This window comes from Anabrus simplex, chromosome 1, assembly GCF_040414725.1.
Source record: "Anabrus simplex isolate iqAnaSimp1 chromosome 1, ASM4041472v1, whole genome shotgun sequence".
Lineage (NCBI taxonomy): Eukaryota > Metazoa > Arthropoda > Insecta > Orthoptera > Tettigoniidae > Anabrus > Anabrus simplex.
This window is the reverse complement of record NC_090265.1, coordinates 175,840,376-175,863,204: the sequence shown is the minus strand read 5'-3', so window position 1 is coordinate 175,863,204 and position 22,829 is coordinate 175,840,376.

Sequence of the window (22,829 nt, the reverse complement as noted above, 5' to 3'; positions counted from 1 at the left end):
TATTCTGTTTGTCGTTCACAGTGATGTTAATAAAACATGATAGTTTCAAGAGCTGAAATTGGTAGGCGTACTAGTTATAGGATGTTTTCTCTACATTATTAGAAAGCAGAAAACATAAGTAGAATTATACAGTAAAAATTATACCAAATGCCAGAAAACAATCTACGGTGTGAAATGAAGAAAATGTGTTTCCTTCAGCGAAGTCATTGCCTCATATTCGCCATGAGTTCGAACTATGTACATCCGTACTTCTGCTACCCTCCACATGAAAAAAAAGGGAACTTTTGAGAGACTGAAACTGGTACCAGATATAGCTTACAGGAACAATGCTATGATGACCATCATGTTCTTACTTAAACTGTTCATTGAAAATACCACCTATCAGTGAAGCGAACTAGTTAGTCTTTTTCCATTCTGGCGTATGAAAACAATCTCTATCGATAAGCACCAGTCGTGTCTGTTTGTTCCACCATCACGGCGAAACGGCCGAATAGATCTCGACCAAACTTCATATTTAGAGTATACTCATCCCGAGGAAGGTTTTGATATGCATATGAGTTAGAAATCTCTGAATAGGCAGGGGTTTATAGAAATATTACATTGCTGTTCTTCCATTTTCTCTTACACTATTGATTTTCTGTGAAATCTGTTGACTATATGTGAAACGTCCCTTCATTATAAACAACATTCTTATGTATATAATTTTGCTTACTCTTGAAATGGCGGAGAAAATTACTATTTTCTGCGGGTCACATGCTCTGCATTGAGTGACCGATTGACCAACAACGAACCTAAAGTTTACGATGGCAACGTCTCTGACTGCTTGCCAGAAGGGAAATAATGTGTCGCTTTTCGTCATCACTCCTGTAAACTCGTGGTTATTCCTTGGGTAGAAAGCAAGGGAGACGTCAATCGGCCATTCTGCGGTGTGTTGGTCCAATATCGCTGGAGGTTACAATTGTCCTCGAATAGCACTAAGAGGCGTTGTTTATATTTGAACAGTACCGCGGCATATAACACATTATTTCACACCGTAGATTGTTTTCTGGCATTTGGTATAATTTTTACTGTATAATTCTACTTATGTTTTCTGCTTTAATTCCTTGCCTTTGACTTGCTTCTTTAGGCTTAAGTAATAATACCATAACTCAACTTCTTATCTGTTTACCTAAGAAGCACTGCGCCTAAACTTTTCCTCTGTTACCGCCATCTTATATCCGTTACTGATATCACCACAATTTATTGAGGGGCATTTTATTGTCCAATACATCCACTTGGTATTTACATATTTGTCCCATCCGGCTGTCCTCAGTACGTTATTATCCTATTTTATATTCATTTCAACATTCTTAACGGAATAATTTCTTCCTTAATTAATACATATGCATGCTAGTAATATTCCTGAAACCTAGACATTATCTTTTTAAGGAAAAATTCAAAGCTGTTCAAATGTATAACTTACTGGCTTCGAAAAATTTCGAAATATGATTGCTTTTTAATGACGGTGCAGACTTTCGTTTCTGGTTAGTTGGTGGCTAAACGGTAAGTCGTATTACAAAACAGATAGCACAATCGCCGTTCAATTTGGAGAGATCTATAACTTTGGTCCTATGATTTATTGTCGTGTCTCGATTGTTGATAAGTTAGATAGCGCTGCATGTATGGATAATAATCAAATCTCTACAACTCGATTGTGTCTGCATTAGGAAAAAGGGACTGTTTTTATAACGAAGGCTCTCCGTCTCTACTGTGAATGACAGAAGCCAAGTGAGCCTGCCGTTATAGTAGAAACTCCCGAACTCGATTAAGATTGGCAGTAAGATATGTGGCCTGCCATTATCAACAAAACTTCCCCAATGCCTATCCTACATCGGAAACAACATATGGCGTCCTCCCTCTTTTGTTTCTCGGATATCGCTAAGAGACATGCAATTTAATATAACCTTACATACTGCTTTTACGGTAATTTACGGAGAAATCCGTTTACAATGTAGAATACCGTAGCGAGGCACGGGTGCATTTGCTAGTTGTTAATATATTAATACGGTGCCTATTTTTATTACTCGACAGTAGCAATATATGAAACAGTAACAACATAGGTTCCTTACTACGGCATCTTAAAACATATGTATGTAAAACCTTAATTCCGTATTATCACTATTCCTTGCTCACTTTACTTTATAAATTTAATTAATGTATTTATTTAGTTATTTATTTATTTGACCGCTAATAATCATTACTTGAGAGTAGTAAAAGTTGAAATAAGCCTAGGAAATTTTCTTTAATTTGCTGAAGACGTTTGTTTGTCAAATTTTCTTTCCTTGTTCCTTACTCCTTCAATCAGCTGCTTGGCTCTTATCGCATGATAGTTTCACGATCATTTGCGCTTTTTCTCTTAGATTGCCGATTGTAACAGCGTGGTATATGTACAAAATGAAATAGTCATTCCGTAGTCTTAATGTTACGGACTTTTCCGTGGTAGGTAGAGGTGAAAGAAGGTGCGGGTGTGAATGGGTTTCAAGCTACGAAATTATAGTGCAATGTAAAATTAATTTAAAAGTTAACAAGGTTATATTTTCTTTTCGAAAACAAAGAAATAACAAGCATGGCAGGTACAAAGTAGCAATTCAAAAGGGGTTAGTTACAATATTTACAGAATTTGGGCTACGCGCCCTGACTTCACAATGCTTGGGCAATCAGCTCAGTTTTACCCCAAACACAAGTTTTAACAGAGGGGGAGAAAACCCCATTCATACCTAGGAGCCCTTGCTTCAAATTACACTGAAAAACCTCCATGAGGCATACAACCCAGAATTTTCAAAAGAGCCACTCGCTCTCAAAATTTAAGCCTCTCCCAGGCCACACCAAACTCCACCTTCAAGTTGTCCTCAACGGACATAAACACAGGGGTAAAATACCCAATCTACTGAGGTCTATTAAACGAAAAGCGGGTTAATTAAATGACCTCTAAAATAACAATTTGAGAGGAGGCGAACTTGCACTCCTAATACACTTTGATTAAGACCTACTTGGCACTAGGCCGTTAATACAAGGGCTAATCCCATGCTAAAGAGGTGACTTAAGAAAAGAACAATTTGTTTTACATTAACGAAGAATAGGTTGAGAAAATAAGTTCACCTCAAGACAATGTGAGTGGGAGCTTCGAGAGGGTTAGCACTCTCTATCCCAATATGTCGTTTTACAAGAGAATAGATGAAAAGAGAAGTTACATTTTAGGAAAAGGTTACATGGTTGAACGCTTAGAACCCGCCCCGAAAGTTAAACTGCTGAGCTAGCAAAGAAAGAAGTTATTAATCGGCCATTACCTTGTGTTGAACGGCTGGAGAAGAAAGAGGCGCTTCCCGCCCCCTGCTATGTACTTAACACACTGAAAGATGGAACAGAAGTGGCCGAGAGACCCAAAAATCAGCAGTTTATATCCTCTCGCGGAAGTTTCTAGGCGTTAGGGGAATGAAAACACCCTCCCACAAACTCTTTATTGGATAGGACCCCGCAACAGATTCAAGTTGGGGGAAGATACATCTGATTGGATAGAAATTAATTTAAGAAATTCGGGATTGGTTAGGTTCAACACAAGGGGAAGAAAGGGGTAAATATTGCCAACTTAAACAATGATAGAAAGAAATTTAACAAAGAACAAACTCTTGAAATTAAATTTACTCCAAAAAATAGTTCTTTGACTCCGCACTAGGTTGCACTATTGTAGATCTTCAGTAGTGTCCTCTAGAAGAGAAAGTTCACACTTCTTACTTCAAGCGAAACAAAAACACATCAAAAATGACACAGTTCAAAAACTCAAAATTTTCCACGTGGTGACATCTTCTGAGACGGTAGAAAATTAATACTGTCAATAAAGTTCAGACTTCCTCCAGCAGAGGAGTTTCAACAGGCGCACATTTTAAATTAGCGGAGTGGAGGTGTACCGCCCGGTACAGACCTCCCCCCCCAAAAGTTCCTCCAGGGATGACACATGAAATCAGTTTGAAACAAGGTCCAAGTTATGCTGTGGGTATGAAGATTGATTGCCAAAAAATTTATAAGATTTTCTTAATTTGGGGTTGATTTGATTTCAAAATTTGTTGTTGCAGATGAAGTAAAGGCTTTATATTTGTAGAAGTTGAATTTCTGAAGATAACTTTTTATACTTGAAAGTGAAGGAAAAAAAATTTCAAAGTCCACCAAATATTGCAGTTGAATTCCCAAGTGTAGTCATTACTTATGGTACCTGTTCATGTAGTAGATGGTGATGAAGTGGGATTGCCAGACCGGCCGTTGCGGCTTGCGTCCAAAGGAGGCCGCTCGGACCCCTCAAGTACCCTGAGATACCGCTCGCCCGCACTATGAGGGGAGCAGAGGTGTTGAAGCACGCCGCGCCCGCGGTGAACATATACAGGCTGCGGGCAAGTAGCAGGTCGTGCGCCGCACATCAGCCTTGGCCGGGAGGAGAGCTCCGGCTCGCCGTGCACACGTCGTCCTCGCTGGGGCCGAGGGGGCCTGTCCTCTGCTCCAGTAGCTGCACGGCGCCGCGCGGCTGCGGGGGCACTGAAACATTAAAGCTTGGCGGCAGAATTGTGTTGGACCATCATCTTTTTTGAGGGTACAGGCTTGTGGAGAGGTTGAGGGGCCAGCGGCGTGCAAATATCCATGGCATAAGTCAAGCCACTGTGTGAATTGAAGCAGGAGACGGGAGCGTGGTAATGGCCGAGGTAAGGACAGGAAGGCAGTTTAACAATCGGGGAGGTTTACAAGAAATGCTTACGTATAAAATAAAATAGAAGGAGCAGAATGCCTTAAGAGTGGAACTAAAAAAAAAAAAAAATATAACCTTCATATTCCTATCAAATTATATGAAGCAAGTTGACACAAAATTTACACCGGTTTCACCTGGGACAGGTGAACCCTAAATATCCTCTCGGTGGCTGGATTGCTTACTAACAATGTAACCGGTGTGAGAAAATCGAGAATGATGCATGGCCCATGAAATCTGGGGGCAAGCTTGCCCGCGGGAACGAAATTTTTGACCATAACCTGGTCACCTACCTTCAAAGGGGTGGGTCTCCGACCACGATCATACCTTTCCCTAACCTTTTCATGAGACACTTTAAGATTGGCTTTAGCCTTCTTCCAAATATCTTTAATGTTATCCGGATCTATTGTCTCGGGTAGAATGTCATTCAGAGACCAGAGGTTAGAGAGCGGCGAGTTGGGAACAAACTTGAACATCAAAGAAGCTGGAGTAAACTTGTGAGATTCATGAACCGCCGAATTCAAAGCAAAAGCTATCCAATGCAGGGACGTGTCCCACCTGGAATGATCTTCATGATGATAGGCAATAAGTGCGGACCTGAGATTACGGTTAACCCGTTCAGCCAGAGATGGTTGAGGGTAATAAGCAGAAGTAGTTACATGAGAGATTGATAAGTCAAAACAGAATTTACGAAATAAATTAGATGTAAAAGCCTTAGCATTATCAGATACAATATATTGACACGGACCAAAAGAAGCAAAAATAGAATTTAAGCAGGTAATGGTAGACTGAGCGGTAGCCAGCTTAGTCGGAAATAACCAAGAAAATCTGGTAAAACCATCTACGCACACAAAGATGAACTTGTTAGCATTACCCTTTGACTGGGGGAAGGGTCCTACATAATCGATATACAGACGTTCCATGGGGCGCGACGCTTGATGCGAAGACAAAAGGCCTACCTTGGTGGATATGGTGGGTTTACTGAGCAAACAAGATTTACAAGCTTTTACAAGTTCACGGATTTCACCGTCCATACCTTTCCAGATGAACATTTCACGAATCTTCTCACGAGTTTTAAAGATTCCAAGATGCCCTCCTAATGGGGTCTCATGATAATACTTGAAGATCATAGGTACAAGAACAGCTGGAACGACAACTTTCATCATCCTATCATGCCTCGATGGGCAACATAGAACACCATTCCTCAGAACATAAGGGACAACATGTTCCCCAGAAGAAAGGGTTTCCATTATCGGAGCCAGCGTCGGATCTTCACGTTGGTATTTCTCAATATCCCTAAAAAGCATGGGAGCATCTGTTAAGATGGCATTAACACCAGATAGTATGGACTCGGGAGGTGATGAACTGTCGACCGGTTCGTGGGTCTCGACATCGTTATGAAACATACGGCTGAGTCCATCAGCAACAACATTTTCGGTACCTCTGATATGTCTAACATCAAACTGGAAGGCAGAAATACGGATGGCCCAACGGGCTATACGACCAGTACGACGCGGTCTACCTAAGACCCAGCTTAAGGCTTGGTTATCTGTCTCCAGGTCGAATTTGACGTGTTCCAGATAGAGACGGAACTTTTCTAAGGCGAATAAGACTGCCAAACCTTCGAGCTCATAGATGGAATACTTGGCTTCTTGAGCCGACAATGTCCTGGACGCATAGGCGATGGGGCGCCTCCCTAGTTCAGTCTCTTGAAGAAGGACTGCAGCTACTGCTGACGACGATGCGTCGGTTTGGACAATGAATTTCTTCGAGAAATCAGGCATAGCAAGGACAGGGGCATTACAAAGTGCTAATTTAAGGTCTTCAAAAGCGGCTTGTTGAGAAGGTCCCCACTCGAATTTGATGCCTTTCCTACGAAGAAGGTTTAAGGGCGCCGCTCTATTAGCAAAGTTAGGAATGAACTTCCTGAAGAAATTCACCATACCAATGAACCTGGCGATACCTTTAATGTCCTTGGGAGGTTTAAAATCACGGATGGCCTGTGTTCTAGAATGATCGACTGCTACACCATCGGGTGACACAATATGCCCTAGGAATGACATAGAGGGCTTAGCAAAAACAACCTTGGACAACTTAACAGTTAACCCAGCCTTACGAAGGCGATCGAGAACTTCTCGCAAATGATCTAGATGTTCTTCAAAGGTCTCTGAAAATACGACGACATCATCTAAGTAGTGATATAAGTACTCGAATTTGATGTCTGAGAAGACCCTATCTAGTAGCCTAGTGAGCACAGCTGCCCCCGTGGGGAGCCCGAAATGCACGCGGTTGTATTCATATAAATTCCAGTCCGTGGCAAACGCTGTAAGGTGTTTAGACTCTTCGGCAAGGGGAATTTGATTATAGGCCTGATTCAAGTCCAAGATAGTGAAGAACTTGGCCTTACGAAACCATGAAAAGCAAGAATGAAGGTCAGGAAGGGGCACAGATTGCAACACCACCTTCCGATTGAGAGCCCTGTAATCAATGACAGGCCTGAAGCCTCCTTGGGGTTTCGGGACTAGAAAAATAGGCGATGAATACGCCGACTTAGAGGGCCTAATAATACCATCCTTCAACATCTGATCGATAATTGCTTTCAGAGCCTTCATTTTAGGTGGAGATAGCCTATAAGGTGGAAAACGGACAGGAATCGAATCCGTGACCTCAATTTTGTATTCAATAAGGTCAGTAACACCAAGAGTATCAGAGAACACCTCTGGAAATGACTGACATAATTTACGAATACTATCAGCCTGCTCCTCAGGTAGATGTCTAAGGTCTAACAACATCTCATCCTGGGTAGGCGAAATAGATGAACACGACACAGAATTACACTTTAACAAGGGAATTTTACAATTGGACACAAATTTGAATGTGCACGACTTACTCTGAAGATCGAGCACAAGACCAGTGTGAGAAATAAAGTCCGCTCCCAGTATGATGGGGCAAGACAGGTGCTTAGCCACAAACAATTTAAATTTCCAAGTAAACTTAAAAATACGAATTTTGACCAGTACGGAACCTAGAATTTCTAATGGAGATGAATTAGCCGAAACATATTGAATAGAAGATGAGACGTAGTCAGGTAGTTTACAAACAGCTTTCAATTTAGAATACCATTCAGCCGCAATAATCGAACAAACACTGCCTGAATCTAAGAGAGCTGTTATAGGCTCGTTATTTAACTCAATCTTAAGAAAAGGAACAGGTGCGGGGGTATCCGCCGCAATCCTAAGGCACTCTTTGGGGCATTCAAAAGATGTATTCGAAGACTTATCGTTCCCTGAATTCTCGACCTTTTTGCCAGGGGCTGAGCCTTGGGAAGCAGAATTAGTTGACTCAGCCGCAGCCACTAGTCACTTTTGATTGTTGTTGGAAGTTACACCAGAAGTTGAGCAGGAGGGGGTGCTATTCGAATTGGGACAATTCTTTGCGATATGTAAGAAAGCCCCACATTTAAAACAGCCTTGTGATGAATCCGCTCCATTATTTGCCCTACTAGACTTGATCAGAGGACACTTATTGCGCAGATGGTCAGGCGACCCGCAAGCATAACATTTACGGGGGGTGACTGATCGGCGAGGTGGAGGCCGAGTATTACTAATGGAAGGCGGGGGTTCTTTCGCGACACGCAAAGAATCGGCGTATCTAACTCCTTCCGCTGAGACGGCCAATGCTTCAAGTTCCGAGAAAGTTTGCGGGCACGCCGCGAAACACAAATATGACCTATAGGGAGGTGAAATTCCCTCTACAATAGCCTGTACAATCTGATCTTCAGGAAAATGAAGGGCAAACACCCTAGTATAAAACTTAATGTCCTGTATGAAATCAGCCAAGTTTTCATCCAAGCGCTGTACACGATAATAGTACTTCTGAATAAGGGAGGACCTGGCCCTAGCAGGGATGAAGTTAGCTAGCAAATGGGCATGGAAATCCTCAATAGATGATTGCTCGGCAATGGCTCTTACGATTTTATCAGAGAGAATACCAATAGCATACGGATAGATAATTTGCAAGATTTGACATGGAGAATGAGAAAAACAAGGGCATGATCCTGAAATTCCACTAGAAATCTTAAAAATGAAATTACGTCACTGGTGGTATTAACGGAAAACTTAGATATACCTCTGAGCAACATTGCCAATGGATGAGGCAAGCTACTAAACCCGGGTGACATAGTAGGTAAAGGTTTCAATGGCAAGGAAGTTAATTCAGAACGGATGTTACTCAGCGATGCACGGCGTTCAGACTCGTTGTCCAGTGGGGCAGGGATAGTTTGAGCAGCAACGGTTATTCTATTAACTTCTCCCTTGGGAGGCGCTTCCTCACTACCTGCATTTACTATGGTGGGTTGATCAGATTTGGGAGGAACTTCCCCAGTTAACAATTGAGTGACCTTACTAGATAATTCGGAAATATTTTCCAGGAGCGTACTAGCTTCCTTCCTCTGAACATCATTCAGTTTTAGAGACAACAGATCGTTAACCCTATTCGAAAAATGATATAGCCTGCCTTGCACACGCTTAATTTGATTAGGAGACGGATCATTTTCATCAAAAAAACTAACTACAGAAGCTAGCCCAGTAATATTCTCCGTGATCGTGGAAAGAGAGTCGTCAATTTCTTTCTCTCCCAAATTGGGGATAGAAATGGGCAAATCAAGGGACTCTCTAAGCTTGTTAGTGTCTATTGCAACCGTGCCTCCAGATTGCACATTTCTGATAGTTAATTCATAGATCAACTCCTCCTTACGCAAATAGTTAAGAAGGAGAACATCGCGAGGGCCGGGCATGATGACAGACCAATTTTGAAAAACTCAAAAAATTCCAGCAACTGGGAAAATAGTTAGAGTTCGGAACAAACAATATTTAGCCGTCAAAAGGGGCTAAATTGAGACCCATTCAACCACGCTCTGCTACCACTTGTTACGGACTTTTCCGTGGTAGGTAGAGGTGAAAGAAGGTGCGGGTGTGAATGGGTTTCAAGCTACGAAATTATAGTGCAATGTAAAATTAATTTAAAAGTTAACAAGGTTATATTTTCTTTTCGAAAACAAAGAAATAACAAGCATGGCAGGTAAAAAGTAGCAATTCAAAAGGGGTTAGTTACAATATTTACAGAATTTGGGCTTCGCGCCCTGACTTCACAATGCTTGGGCAATCAGCTCAGTTTTACCCCAAACACAAGTTTTAACAGAGTGGGAGAAAACCCCATTCATACCTAGGAGCCCTTGCTCCAAATTACACTGAAAAACCTCCATGAGGCATACAACCCAGAATTTTCAAAAGAGCCACTCGCTCTCAAAATTTAAGCCTCTCCCAGGCCACACCAAACTCCACCTTCAAGTTGTCCTCAACGGACATAAACACAGGGGTAAAATACCCAATCTACTGAGGTCTATTAAACGAAAAGCGGGTTAATTAAATGACCTCTAAAATAACAATTTGAGAGGAGGCGAACTTGCACTCCTAATACACTTTGATTAAGACCTACTTGGCACTAGGCCGTTAATACAAGGGCTAATCCCATGCTAAAGAGGTGACTTAAGAAAAGAACAATTTGTTTTACATTAACGAAGAATAGGTTGAGAAAATAAGTTCACCTCAAGACAATGTGAGTGGGAGCTTCGAGAGGGTTAGCACTCTCTATCCCAATATGTCGTTTTACAAGAGAATAGATGAAAAGAGAAGTTACATTTTAGGAAAAGGTTACATGGTTGAACGCTTAGAACCCGCCCCGAAAGTTAAACTGCTGAGCTAGCAAAGAAAGAAGTTATTAATCGGCCATTACCTTGTGTTGAACGGCTGGAGAAGAAAGAGGCGCTTCCCGCCCCCTGCTATGTACTTAACACACTGAAAGATGGAACAGAAGTGGCCGAGAGACCCAAAAATCAGCAGTTTATATCCTCTCGCGGAAGTTTCTAGGCGTTAGGGGAATGAAAACACCCTCCCACAAACTCTTTATTGGATAGGACCCCGCAACAGATTCAAGTTGGGGGAAGATACATCTGATTGGATAGAAATTAATTTAAGAAATTCGGGATTGGTTAGGTTCAACACAAGGGGAAGAAAGGGGTAAATATTGCCAACTTAAACAATGATAGAAAGAAATTTAACAAAGAACAAACTCTTGAAATTAAATTTACTCCAAAAAATAGTTCTTTGACTCCGCACTAGGTTGCACTATTGTAGATCTTCAGTAGTGTCCTCTAGAAGAGAAAGTTCACACTTCTTACTTCAAGCGAAACAAAAACACATCAAAAATGACACAGTTCAAAAACTCAAAATTTTCCACGTGGTGACATCTTCTGAGACGGTAGAAAATTAATACTGTCAATAAAGTTCAGACTTTCTCCAGCAGAGGAGTTTCAACAGGCGCACATTTTAAATTAGCGGAGTGGAGGTGTACCGCCCGGTACACTTATTATGTGTCTCTTTCCTGTTCAGCTACCACGGCGAAGTATGACTGACAACATCAATAAGTACAGTGATTTCAAAACGAAAATTTCGACCTTCTATTAGCGTTGTCCATGGGTGAGAACATCATTTGGTTGCATGTAATAACATCAGTATCATTAATTGGCATGAGACTGAACGGAATCTTACTGCCTGTATTTACTTTTCAAGTATTGAAAGTGCTAACTGACAAGACGTCGTTAATGTTCCTCATTCAGCCCAGTCAGGTTGTCATTTTGAAGCAAGTAGCAAGATTAGCATCATCCACTGGCATCAGAATGAATATGTCTTATTATTTGCTTCATTACAGAGAGCGATATCAGCAAATGACACTAATTAAATATTCAATAAATTGGTGTTCTGTGAATTTAAATGTCTGGGTAGGAGACAGCGTCTCCATTTGCTCGCACTGTAATGACGGATTTAATGAGTGAGTTATAATCTGGATTATTTATCGGGAGATTATGTTAATTATTTGTTTCATGATATTGCCTCCAGAGAAAAAATTTCGACCATATAATGCTTTACCTTTTCAATGGAGCTTAGAGTTATGGACTTAATTTAACTGGTTGTTCGTCCACACGTACATATATTTGGAAGAAATATTAAAATCATTGATTATGTCACACTCTGTATATATGTTTATCATGGTTGCTTCAACAGTAATATTTATTATAGTTTAATGCTCTTACTTTGACAGAAGGATTTTATGTTTAGGATGCTCCTGACCCGTGCCCCTGTGTTTATCATGGCGTAGATCATTAGTCTAACATGATCGATTGTGTATTGTACGCCACCACTTTAGCCACATCTGGTATCTTCAACAGAAAAGACATGAGGTCCCTCTTGAAAATGATCTTCGATCGTCAAATGTTGTACGAATTTCGTGTGTTAAATCAACAAATTGTAATTGAACCAAACGTCCAACGAACGAAAACTCCACGAGAAAGATAGAGAGAGTAAACGAAGGTAAATAAGGCAAAATGTGTGGTAACTGATACAAAAAACTGAAGCTAAAACTGATGAATAATTGAATAAACTTAAGTCACAGGAAAGAAAGTTGTGACTCTAAATTCGCATATCTCCACGTCTAAAATAGAATGATATCAGAAAATGCAGAGGATATGGAAGAGTCTAAGATAATCATATACCACGAGGTTACCATGACTCCCCATTACGTTTTTCCAGCAGTAGATCAGCTACTTACAATGAACAATAATTCACCTTTCGATAGAAGAGTGGTTTTACTTGGTGTAGTCTTCCGAATATGCCAGGCTGTAATTCGTCACTGTCACAGATCAACTGTTATCCCGTCAAGTTTAAAGTACCGTACTCTTAGCTAAAAATATAGATTCAACTTCAGTTAATGGATTCTGAAACTCAGAAACGGAGAACTGGGCCAAGTGGTATTTTCGAGAAAAAAAAAACCATATTAAAAAACATTGTATGAGATTCAATTGGTTCTTCTTTTCATCCAACTGAGAGTACATCTTTTTTAAAAGAAGCAAGTTTTTACCAAGAAATGAATAAGTTAACACATCAGTAGTATAATAGGCGGATTCGGCGGCCTCCTTCTCCCGCGGAAAATTTGAATTTTGGCGGGAAATTTGAACTTTGGCGGGAAATTTGAATTTGTAAACAAATCCACGTGCTTTTGGACAGCTGTCATCGACAACAACGCATCGCTAAGCTCACTGCTGCCATCTTGAAGGGCCTAAACCTCAGTAGTACCAACTTAACCTCACTAGCGCGAGATTTGAATTTGTAAACTAATCCACGTGTTTTTTGACAGCCACGTGCTTTTTGACAGACAAAAACGCATCGCTAACCTCACTGCTGCCATCTTGACGGGCCTAAACCTCAGTGGTACCAACTTAACCTCACTAGCGCGAGATTTGAATTTGTAAACAAATCCACGTGCATTTTTGACAGCTGCCATCCGCCATCTGAGAGCACCGTGCTGCCCTCTTTATCGCAGTAGCTGCAAATTCGTCACCTGTCATCCACAGTGCTGCTATCTTAACGGGCCTAAACCTTAGTGCTAACAACTTAACCTCACTGGCGTGAGATAAACAAATCCACGTGCTTTTTTGACAGCTGTCATCCGCTATCTTTAATCAAGAGAGCGCCGTGCTGCACTCTATGTGGTGGCGGCAAAGTCGAAGTGCTTTACAAACTCACGTGCTTTTGTCATCCACCATCTTTAATCCAGAGAGGACCGTGCTGCCCTCTTTGTGGCGGTGGCAAATTCCACGTGCCCTTGTTTGGGAAACAAACTCATGTGCTTTTTTCTGACAACTGTCATCCGCCATCTTTAATCAAGAGAGCAGAGTGCTGCCCTCTTTAGCTACTTACCTTTGAAATGTGGTGGCGGATAATTTGAAAAATGCTTTTTGACAGCAGCCATATTTGAGCACCGTTCTACCCTCTATGTAGTAGCGGCGAATTCCACGTGCTCTTGTTTGGAAACAAATCTATGTGCTTTTCTGACAGCTACCATCCGCCATCTTTAATCAACAGAGCACCGTGTTGCACTCTATGTGGTGGTGGCAAAGTCGAAGTGCTTTACAAAGCCACATGCAGCTGTCATCTGTCATGAGAGCACCGTGCTGAACACTGCATTGTATGACAAGAATCAAACACTGTTTAGAAAGAAAAAATTATCTTCTCAACATACTTACTAAGCTGCTCTTCTTCCTCTGTCAAGGTACATCTCTATCGAACATGCATTGCAAAAGCAAGAGTGTGCAAGTTTAGACTTGAACATATACTACCGTTTATAGTTCGATGTTGTTGAACACTGCATTGCAAGACTAGAATCAAACACTGTTTAGAAAAAGAAAAAATTCTCTTCTCAACATGAGCTAGACAATAACATACTTACGAATCTGCTCATCACCTTCCTTCTTGCTTTTCTTCTTTTAGTAATAAACGAAACTCTATCTTGCAAATAAGGAGCGGGAGGAAGGTAATACCTAACCCAAAATAAAAGAATATGCCAATTCTACATTATTTATTTACATGTTGTATGTACAAGTTTTATCTCGAATCATTTTACCCTAGTGATGTTTGCGTACTTCTCCCATTCTCGACGCAATTCTTGTATGTACAAGTTTAAACTTGCCGTACTACGCTCTCAGCGTATCACTCCCTATCTTTATACAATATGTACAGTGAATTGTGATGTAAGACAGCGTAACGTATATATTACAAAGTACACACCTCTAGGATAACGTTTACACACATCTGCTTTATGTAAAGTAGTACCTATCAATACTACTATGCCCCCAGGTTGGAGTGTTGGTAGAATTTGGGATGACAAACCGTTTATTAAGGGCTACCTTACTAATTAAATGAGTGTACAACTGGTGCTTCTTGCTTCTAATGACAGACATTTGCTTATGCAAAATAGGTGGATTACTTTTAATGCAATTTTTATAGTTTGCAAAACTTAGCTGATTCTGAACGACATTCTTTTTTTAATCCCCTTCAATCTCTTTATTTGTAGTTCATTTAAGAGTTTTATGCAATATGACTTGGATTTAGTACCTACAAATGAATCGATAATATTCCCAGCACATTCATCTTTCATTTTACCTAGAACCTTTTTGTTCACTAGCGGTAGATGATATTGATTATTTGCAGGATAGTTACTTGTATCAAACCTACCCAAGTCTGGCTTTATATCATTGTAATAGTCATCAGTTTTGATTTGAAAAATAAACGAATCGGTATCTGTGTAGAGCAAATGCGCATTATACGCGTACTTCTTCATCATATAATCGTAATGGAATTCATACATGATTGTTTTAGCCAATTCAAGTACTGCAAAGCCGACGTAGGTAGGTTTGTCTTACTTAACCCTAACACGATTCATCTGTATAATAACTAAATTCTCATGTATGATGGTACAGCTGTGGAAATTTGGTTTACTTATTAAATAGTTAGCACCATATCTTTTCCTAATATTTTCCCAGTTTGTAATCAATTTTACATCAACGCGTTTGTCAACATTTTCCATAGTCTTACCAAACACACTGTTATTCATGAGCTTGTAGAAATCTTTTTCAAACTCGTTAACCGCATTCGTTCTTAAATTATTGTTCAGATCGATATATGGCTTTAGCCACGGTGACTGATTAAATTCTAGTACGCGGTGAATTTTGGATAACTTCAAACCATGCTGCAAACACTGTTTTAAATTTCGGTAATGAATGATATACTTAGATTTATCACACAAATTAGCAATTAGCATTTTCGTCGTTGATGCGATGTACGGGGACTTCATATTTTCAGGGCAGAACGGTAAGTCATTATGAGAAGTGTGTAACTCTTTAGGATACTGTAAGTCAACTTCGAGGAAATAGCCTTTATCAGCTTCATCGCCCAGGGCGTGCAGCTGTAAAGCATCAATTTCGCACTGCGTTAGCCAGCGGAAACCACTCACCGGTAAATGCTGACTCATCGCCCATCCATACTGATTATTAGCATCGAGATAAACAATATACTGAGATTCCTGACTAGAATCGAAACTCGGCATGTACTTATTATTGCCTTGGATTACCGCCCACTGCACTGACTTAGACCGCCTCGAATAGACAATTTTATAAAGTGCACCAATACAATATCAGTTAGCAGTTCCAAATTCACCTGCGTGTATTTTAACATCGCATCCCAACTTAACCCAGGCGCAGTAAAATACTGACATGGGGCAAGGCTGTAGGTTTTCTTGCAAACACAGCGAAAATTTTCGAAAACATCAGCTAACAAAAGTACATCCGTCTTGAAATATAAGTCGATGTGGAACTGCTCCCAGATATGCTGTGCATGTAAATAGTCATAATCACTAATATCCGCTGAATTCAGCGAGCTGTAAAAGGATTGTTTCGATGGTAAAGCACGTTCTTCGAGGCGTTCTAAGCAGTCAAGATATTCATAACAAAAAACACCCTTACGCCGAAGTAAATTATACTGCGCTTCTTCAGGAAAAACGCGTCGAATGTTCGTAAATCGTTCTGGCTGTAAATGACTAGAAAGTTTATCGAGGCTACTCGCCATAAAGCGAAACGAGTCAAGGAATCTCAGTTTTATAGAATGCTCCTCATCTACTCTTACAGACTTTGCAAATGCAATGTACCGCTCTTTATTCTGAGGGATTATATCTACTTTTTCATCTGAAGCTCCCAATTGTGAAATGATGAAATGTGAGTTGTAACCAGATATGTTGTGAAAAATTACGGGGATAAATTTAGGAACTCTGTACTTAATATTACAGCTATTATGAGCGGCACATCTGTAGAAACCAGTTAAATGATCATGATCAAAGACTTTAAGGTCATTTTCGGATAATTCCCCATCACAAATGACACATTTTGTAGCACGTTCATGATCATTTAACTGAATTTCGGTGAGTGGCTTAATAGGAATATTACTACACTGACTGACAGAGCAAATGCAACACCAAGAAGGAGTGGTCAGAACTTTATGCCAATTGCAGGGTAGACTGACGTCACTGAGGTATGCTCATGATGTGAAATGCGCCGCTGTGCTGCGCACGTAGCGAACGATAAATAGGACACGGCGTTGGCGAATGGCCCACTTCGTACTGTGATTTCTCAGCCGACAGTCATTGTAGAACGTGTTGTCGTGTGCCACAGGACACGTGCATAGCTAAGAATGCCAGGCCGCCGTCAACGGAGGCATTTCCAGCAGACAGACGACTTTACGAGGGGTATGGTGATCGGGCTGAGAAGGGCAGGTTGGTCGCTTCGTCAAATCGCAGCCGATACCCATAGGGATGTGTCCACGGTGCAGCGCCTGTGGCGAAGATGGTTGGCGCAGGGACAGGGGTCCAGGCGCAGCCCGAGTGACGTCAGCACGCGAGGATCGGCGCATCCGCCGCCAAGCGGTGGCAGCCCCACACGCCACGTCAACCGCCATTCTTCAGCATGTGCAAGACACCCTGGCTGTTCCAATATCGACCAGAACAATTTCCCGTCGATTGGTTGAAGGAGGCCAGCACTCCCGGCGACCGCTCAGAAGACTACCATTGACTCCACAGCATAGACGTGCACGCGTGGCATGGTGCCGGGCTAGAGCGACTTGGATGAGGGAATGGCGGAACGTCGTGTTCTCCGATGAGTCACGCTTCTGTTCTGTCAGTGATAGTCACCGCAGACGAGTGTGGCGTCGGCGTGGAGAAAGGTCAAATCCGGCAGTAACTGTGGAGCGCCCTACCGCTAGACAACACGGCATCATGGTTTGGGGCGCTATTGCGTATGATTCCACGTCACCTCTAGTGCGTATTCAAGGCACGTTAAATGCCCACCGCTACGTGCAGCATGTGCTGCGGCCGGTGGCACTCCCGTACCTTCAGTGGCTGCCCAATGCTCTGTTTCAGCAGGATAATGCCCGCCCACACACTGCTCGCATCTCCCAACAGGCCTTACGAGGTGTACAGATGCTTCCGTGGCCAGCGTACTCTCCGGATCTCTCACCAATCGAACACGTGTGGGATCTCATTGGACGCCGTTTGCAAACTCTGCCCCAGCCTCGTACGGACGACCAACTGTGGCAAATGGTTGACAGAATGGAGAACCATCCCTCAGGACACCATCCGCACTCTTATTGACTCTGTACCTCGACGTGTTTCTGCGTGCATCGCCGCTCGCGGTGGTCCTACATCCTACTGAGTCGATGCCGTGCGCATTGTGTAACCTGCATATCGGTTTGAAATAAACATCAATTATTCGTCCGTGCCGTCTCTGTTTTTTCCCCAACTTTCATCCCTTTCGAACCACTCCTTCTTGGTGTTGCATTTGCTCTGTCAGTCAGTGTATTTAGAATACGACCAAGACGAACTGCATCACGTTGAAGTCTTTCTAAAAATACTTTAGCAGCATCAGGTCCTCGATACAGCTCTAATTTGTTAAGCGTACTATCATAACTACACTTGATGTAATACGCGAAGCTATACGGGACATGCATGTGCGTAGTATTAGTGAAAGAGTTGTCAGGATTAGGTGAGCATGTGTTGCATGGCGTGAGGATGGCTTCAAAGTCTGCATATATCACGAAAGGTACCCACATCTGCTTGTGAAAATTTGTAAATTTTTTAAACATTTTTGCCCGTAGTATGTATCTCTGTATATACATGATTGCAGTCATTCTTGGAATGCTTCGTTAACTGATTTTCAGTTTTAAAATACTGCAAACATCCATCACATAGCCACTTTTTACACCTATCTTTTGACAACTGACTACCAACAAGTCTACTCAGATTTTTAATCCAGGAAAAGTGGCTATTTTCACTGTTTTCTATATAGAGTAAGTTAACATGAGTACTCTTCTTATGACATGTATGGTACAGAGGGCCTACTACAGACTTTTTCTCTACACCATACACATTAATGCTAATGTTATTTAGTTCTTCAAAGCGCTTAGTATCTTTTAACTGCACAGGAAATTCTATACTATCGAAATTCAGCTGCGTTGAATAGTGTAGATATGATGATATTCTCTTAACTACGTCTGATTTCGCAGGATTTAAAGCCGACATCACCGCCCATGCAAAACATGCCTCGTCATTGTTTTGGATGTTTACAACAGCTTCTTTTCGCTGCATCCATGTCGGCAGCTCGATGTACGATGAACCTCGCATGTGATTGTACTTATTGATGTTAACTTCTAGATACATTAATTCAACTAAAGCCCACCCAGATTCCTTTTCCTGAAATTCCTCACTCTTAGTTGAAATAATGTTAGAGACATCCCTAAGTACATCACCAAAATTAGTCGACTCACTTACTACAAAATTCTTCGTACTAAATGTTATAATGTCCGTTATTTCGGATTCATCCGTGCTTTTAATGTACAAGGCGAAAAGTTCAAAATTAACTTTAAATAAATTATGATTGGACAAAGATTTAGCAAGAAGCTGTTTTACATCCGGTTGAATGCAATTTAAAAAGTGTTCAGTACTCTGAAACTTTTGACTAACAAGAATTCTGTAACTAGAAATCCTACTTTTAAATGCAGTATTAATTTCCTCGATGTTTGCATTACAGCCACTTTTACACGCATTATTTTTATGCGCATTACTCCGTAAGTGTCCCTGAAAATGTGAAGATGGTACATCAGTGTTACAGTGCTTGCAGTGAATAGTTTGAAGCTCATGATATTTTCTAGCTTTTTTACTACTAGTACTTTCTACAGCTACATCCGTTTTTTACGCTTTTCTCCTATTACCTGAGGGTTATAGTTGCAAGTAGATACCTGATGCGCTTCTACTAAGTGAGCCTCGTATCGCTGTACGTTAGCGAAATACACACCACAAACTTTACATAAAGCAGATGTTATGCTAGGGTGTGTTGATTTCATATGGCGCATGGAGTTATCTCGCCTTGTAAACGTTACATTGCATTCCTCACAGCAGTGGAACATCTGAAAAGAGAAAACCAATAGAGATTAGGCGAAAGTTACGACGTTCGAAAGAAACCAAGTTTCAACCTATAGAAGTCAGACATTGCTGAAAGTTTGAAATTATAAGATTAACCTCTTCTACAGCATGCTGACTGAAGAGAATAACTATTTATCAATAGACTAAAGTTACGATGTTCGGAAGAAACCACGTTTCAACGTATAGAACTCAGACATGGCTGTGAGTTTGAAATTATAAGATTAACCTCTTCTATAGCATGAGGATTGAAGAGAACAACTATTTATCAATAGACTAAAGTTACGATGTTCGGAAGAAACCAAGTTTCAACGTATAGAAGTCAGACATGGCTGAAAGTTTGAAATTATAAGATTAACCTCTTCTATAGCATGAGCATTGAAGAGAACAACTATTTATCAATAGACTAAAGTTACGATGTTCGAAAGAACCAAATTTCAACGTATAGAGGTCAGACATTGCTGAAAGTTTGAAATTATAAGATTAACCTCTTCTACAGCATGTAGATTAAAGAGAACAACTATTTATGATTAGACTAAAGTTACGATGTTCGGAAGAAACCAAGTTTCAACGTATAGAAGTCAGACATGGCTGAAAGTTTGAAATTATAAGATTAACCTCTTCTATAGCATGTCGATTAAGGAGAACAACTATTTATCAATAGACCAAAGTTACGATGTTCGGAAGAAACCAAGTTTCAACGTATAGAGGTCAGACATTGCTGAAAGTTTGAAATTATAAGATTAACTTCTTCTACAGTATGTAGATTAAAGAGAACAACTATTTATGATTAGACTAAAGTTACGATGTTCGGAAGAAACCAAGTTTCAACGTATAGAAGTCAGACATTGCTGAAAGTTTGAAATTATAAAATTAACCTCTTCTACAACATGTCCATTCAAGAGAACAACTATTTATGATTAGACTAAAGTTACGATGTTCGGAAGAAACCAAGTTTCAACCTATTGAGGTCGGACATAGCTGTGAGTTTGAAATTATAAGATTAACCTCTTCTACAGCATGTCCATTAAAGAGAACAACTATTTATCAATAGACTAAAGTTGCGATGTTCGGAAGAAACCAAGTTTCAACGTATAGAGGTCGGACATGGCTGTGAGTTTGAAATTATAAGATTAACCTCTTCTACAGCATGTGGCTAGAAGAGAATAACTATTTATCATTAGCCTAAAGTTACGATGATCGGAAGAAACCAAGTTTCAACCTATTGAGGTCGGACATTGCTGAAAGTATGAAATTATAAGATTAACCTCTTCTACAGCATGCTGATTGAAGAGAATAACTATTTAGCATTAGACTAAAGTTACGATGTTCGGAAGAAACCAAGTTTCAACCTATTGAGGTCAGACATTGCTGTAAGTTTGAAATTATAAGATTAACCTCTTCTACAGCATGCTGGTTGAAGAGAATAACTATTTGTCATTAGACTAAAGTTACGATGTTCGGAAGAAACCAAGTTTCAACCTATTGAGGTCAGACATTGCTGTAAGTTTGAAATTATAAGATTAACCTCTTCTATAGCATGCGGATTTAAGAAAACAACTATTTATCAATAGACTAAAGTTGCGATAGAAAAGTTCGAAACATACCTTAAAATGTACGCGCTGCAAACTGCTACTCAGATGAATAAAATGCGTGCGTTCAAGCCTACAACTCGAGCGATAATATTCTGGTCGTACCTAAAAAGAACAAACATATATGAATGTAGTGTAGGGTACGTCAGCTAGCCTAGCTATCTTCACAACTCAAAGTTAGAAACATACCTTAAAAATGCACGTGCTGCAGACTGTTACTCGGATGAATAAAATGCGTGCGTTCAAACCTGAAACTCGAATGATAATATTCTGGTCGTACCTAAAAAGAACAAACATATATGAATGTAGTGTAGGGTACATCAGCTAGCCTAGCTATCTTTACAACTCAAAGTTCGAAACATACCTTAAAATGTTCGCGCTGCAAACTGTTACTCGTATGAATAAAATGCGTACTTTCAAGCCTAAAAAAGAAAAGAAAATATATATGAATGTAGATGTTTATTACCTAGCGTAGAAGTTGCTTTGCAAACAGTAACTAACAGTTCAGGCTTACCTTAAGTTGATGGCTGAAGAATAATATTCACAGCAGACAGTACTTAGACGGGGGATGTGCACGTAATAAACACACACAAAGAACTGTGAGCACTTCAGGCAGACTGCAGCGAGTAAATATGCTGCTTGTTACCAAGCGGATGTGAAAGTCGCTGACAACAGCAGTACAGTTGGAACGAAATGTTTATGCAACAAGAGCTCTCCTGAGTGCCTTACGCTGAGTTCTGCAGGCTGACGTATTTAAGCCGGGATCGAACCTGCTGTTGATGCCGAGGTGTCAGAATTTAAGAGTTCTGCAGCGGATCGAGCCTTAGAACGTTAGCGCGCGATCCTCGACCTCTGGACTTAAACGGGAGAGTACTAAGCTAAGCAAGAAGCCGACATCTGCGGTATTCCTTACCTGTAGGCACTTAAAGTTATTGAGCTAAGAACGCATCCGTCTAGATCATGTAATTACACGTTATGACGATCGCGCAGGTCCCTCGCCTAGCATTTGCTTTTTTTACAGCTTCCGACAGTAGGGGTTCGAACCCGCTATCTCCCGAAGTAGCGAGAATGATTGCGGGTACAAGAGTGTTGAGGGTGATTCATTTGTCGGATGGAGGCGATCCTACTGTTGCATATTACATTCTCACGTGGAATTGCCTGCCACCATAGGTATCTAGCTGAAGAGGGCAGCACGGTGCTCAAAATGGCTGCTGTCAAAAAGCATTTTTCAAATTATCCGCCACCACATTTCAAAGGTAAGTAGCTAAAGAGGGCAGCACTGTGCTCTCTTGATTAAAGATGGCGGATGGCAGCTGTCAGAAAAAAGCACGTGAGTTTGTTCCCCAAACAAGTGCACGTGGAATTTGCCACCGCCACAAAGAGGGCAGCACGGTCCTCTCTGGATTAAAGATGGCGGATGACAAAAGCACGTGAGTTTGTAAAGCACTTCGACTTTGCCGCCACCACATAGAGTGAAGCACGGCGCTCTCTTGATTAAAGATGGCGGATGACTGCTGTCAAAAAAGCACGTGGATTTGTTTATCTCACGCTAGTGA